The following is a 3,601-nucleotide window of genomic DNA, read 5'->3' on the forward strand; positions in this document are numbered from 1 at the left end:
GATCTAAAACCTTCTATTTACAACGTAGAGACTACAACACACAGTTCTTCCATGCACAAGCGTCATTTAGATAGCATTTAAACCATATCCATGCTTTGTAAGACTTTGCGGGCATTTAACATGGTGATCATGAGGAAATGAGTAATTTGGTTTTTTCTATTACTTCTCATAATTATTTTTGGAGGCTATTGGTAATTATCATGAGGTTTTGGAGCATGAATCTAAGTGGGTCACAACTTCTGATAATAACTTTTTATTGCCTCCTTTTAATGCAAATGAGTTTCGTCATGCTATTTTCCAAATGCACCTCAATAAGGCACTAGGACCATATGAGATGAATAAGCCTTCTTTCAAAAATTTTGGCCTTTAATTGGTAATGAATTGGTTAATTTCTATTAGCAATGGATGTCCTAAGGTTTTTTTCCCCAGTTCTCTAAATGGCATTTTTGTTATTCTTATTCCAAAGATTGAATCACCATCACCATTAAAGGAGCTTTGTCCTATATCTTTGCGTAATATGCTATATAAAATTATGGTAAAAGTGCTCGCTAATAGATTAAAAAGTTGTAGCCTGCTATCATATCTCAACCTCAATATGCCTTTATGCCAAGTATATTGAGCATTGATGACGTTTTGTTAGCCTTTGAAATTATTCATTGTATGAAAAGAAAGACCAAAGGTCAAAAAGTTGATGCATGTGGGATCATATAGGGTGAGATGAAAGTTCATCTACTGGGATTGCATAAAGTACACTAAGTAATGCTTAGGAAAAATGGTGGAGTCATATTGGTCTCACTTGAGTACCATCTCCTTAGACAACATTTTCTAGACATGCAATTTATATAATCATAATAGAATCGAGTCCACTAGTAATATCGTTTTCTCATAACACTACCACAGTACTAAGAATTTAAGCCACAAAGACATAGATAGACAAGAGTCGCCACTTGGGTAATAACCGAGATATATTCATTATTTCTTCTGAATGACATCTAATTGACGCATCAATTTTTGAAAGGAAAATCAAAAGGACTTAATTGATTCACTTAATATTTCGATAGGTTATGGATGGCAACTTACTCCTTACAGAGGTTCCACAACTATCATTACCATAACCCAATGTCTAGGTTCAGGATAATGGATACGTAAAGGAAATGTGTTAGACACCCCTTACGCCTAGTTTAACCTCATTAATTCGAGTTCTAATCCTCTACTAGTGTTTCTAAAAATCCTATTTATTATTCTTTTATCAAACTTTTTACCTAAACATGCAATTTCTAAACCAACAAATACAAATAATTCAAATAGGAGTTATTATTTACAAACAATTTTCATGCCTAAGTATTCCCTAACTATGGGGTTGCTAAATTTAATTGAGTGACATTTACCAAGTGACTAAAATTAATTAATTATTGACATTTAATTAACAAACCCTAAGTTTCTACTTAATTAATTAATTTTTTTAATTTATCAAATTATCCTAAAGATAATTAAACTAATCAAATTATTCACGTGTATTTTATTCTAATAAATACATAAGACCCAAAAAACTACAATCTAAAATAATTTTTATAGCATGCCAATTTTATTTTATAATTTACCAAATATTTAATTTAATTTATTTACATGCCAAAATTAGCTTTTATAACAAAATTAATTTTAATTTACCAAATATTTATTTAAGTCAATTTTCATACAAAAGTAGTGTCACACCCTACCCCTCTGTAAGGCATAACATGATCCCGTAGTATACCTAATGAATTACCAACTTCGTTTACTGATAATCCATTAAATACACTACAAGGGATTTTAAAACTTTTCTTACTTCTTTTTACAGTGGTGAGCACAATTTACAGGTGTTAAAAAACTTTTTGAACTGAAGTGAAACAGCTAACTCATTTGGACTATTAGTAATTTTTGTAAAAATTTTGGCAGAGTGCCATTTGTATTTTAAATAAAACAGTTCTTCAAAAAACCTGTAAAAAGCACTTCAATATATTTCCAAATCTCCACTCCAACATAACTCAACACAACATATTTCTCAACTCAAATCCACAGTAATTTTTTAAAGACCGAGATAAAAAAATACAGTACAAATTTTACAAGCCAAAATATCTCATAATTTACTTTACAACTTCAATGTACAATTTTAATTTACAACTGCTCAAAACCAAAAACAATATATACATACAGTGAACATACATTACAGTACAAAATGCAAAATGTGGTATACTCAATATACCCGATGATCTCTCACTGAATGCACTAGCAGCCTAGTCTGCTGTCCTATCCGTCTGTCTACCTGCGACAGCAATGAAAAGCTATCGCTGAGACAATGTCTCAGTGGTGCACAACATTAACCAAATACAACTTTAAATCACAATTCATAAATCATATAAATGATGGATACGTAAAACCATAGTTAAATTCAAGACAATGAATATCATAAGGAATTTAACAAAATATCACAATAAATCTCAGTAATCAAAACATAGTTAAATTCAAAAGACAGTGAATGTCAATAAGAATTTAAACTCCATTTCACAAATTATCAAAGCTCATAATAACACAATTTAGTCGAATAATTTAAGAATACAGTGTTGCCAATTCATACACAACTTAAGCCATAACACAAATTTCTGATCAATGCCGCGTTGTACACCACGACAAAGTAATCACAACCCCACTAATAGAAATCAATGAGGAAGGAAGCTAGCTATATAATGAGTACTCATCCGATCTACAACCTCAACTGGTAAACCAGAGAGGGAGAAAAATAAATGATCACAACCCCATAAATGGAGAAGGAATGATGTGATACTGTCATGCTAAGTGTGAATACAAAATCAATTCCAAACATTTTATTCAAATGATTCGTGAGAATCCAATAAATTTCCAAATTCATAATTTCATTTACAAAATGGCAATACAATTCATAATTAACTTCAATTTTCACAAATCACATGCTTTTCAAGCAATAAGTATCCATTCAAACACATTTCCATAATTGAAAACAATAATATACAAATAGTCATAATTTATTTCAATTGAAAAATTCAAAAGAAATAGCTATTATGCACAAACCTCTGATGACTGTCTCCTAGCCTTGACTCAGTGTTTCCTTCCCTTTCCCTGAGTCTTTGCTAACTGAGAAACACAATTTGAAGTATTTCAGTACTTAATTAAACTGTCTCTAACGATAATGCTTGATAAGTAATTCATTGAATTTCTATTATTTGCTTAGTCAGCCTAATATGTCGACCCTCGATGCGTTTTAGGTAAATTAGGTTTTAATGTTACTAATATGTTACATTCGATAGTCTTTTAGGGTTGGTACGTGTTACCAAACTCATTTCCATGTATACTGCGTTTTATTGCAACTTGCTGGATTCCGGGATACTAGTTTGACCTAGCTAGACGACCTAGTTCCCTCAGTTTTCAGGTTTCGGTCAAAACTACAAACTTGTAGATCTATGTCTTATTGCACACGAGGCAAAATTTCAGGTCATTCTGAGTTATGTAGACCAAGTTATGGTTATTTTACTATTGATGGTCAAAATGCATCAAAATTGGTCACTTTATGTCATTTTAGGTTCGGCCA

The sequence above is a fragment of the Hevea brasiliensis genome, chromosome 12 (assembly GCF_030052815.1).
Source record: "Hevea brasiliensis isolate MT/VB/25A 57/8 chromosome 12, ASM3005281v1, whole genome shotgun sequence".
Classification (NCBI taxonomy): Eukaryota; Viridiplantae; Streptophyta; class Magnoliopsida; order Malpighiales; family Euphorbiaceae; genus Hevea; species Hevea brasiliensis.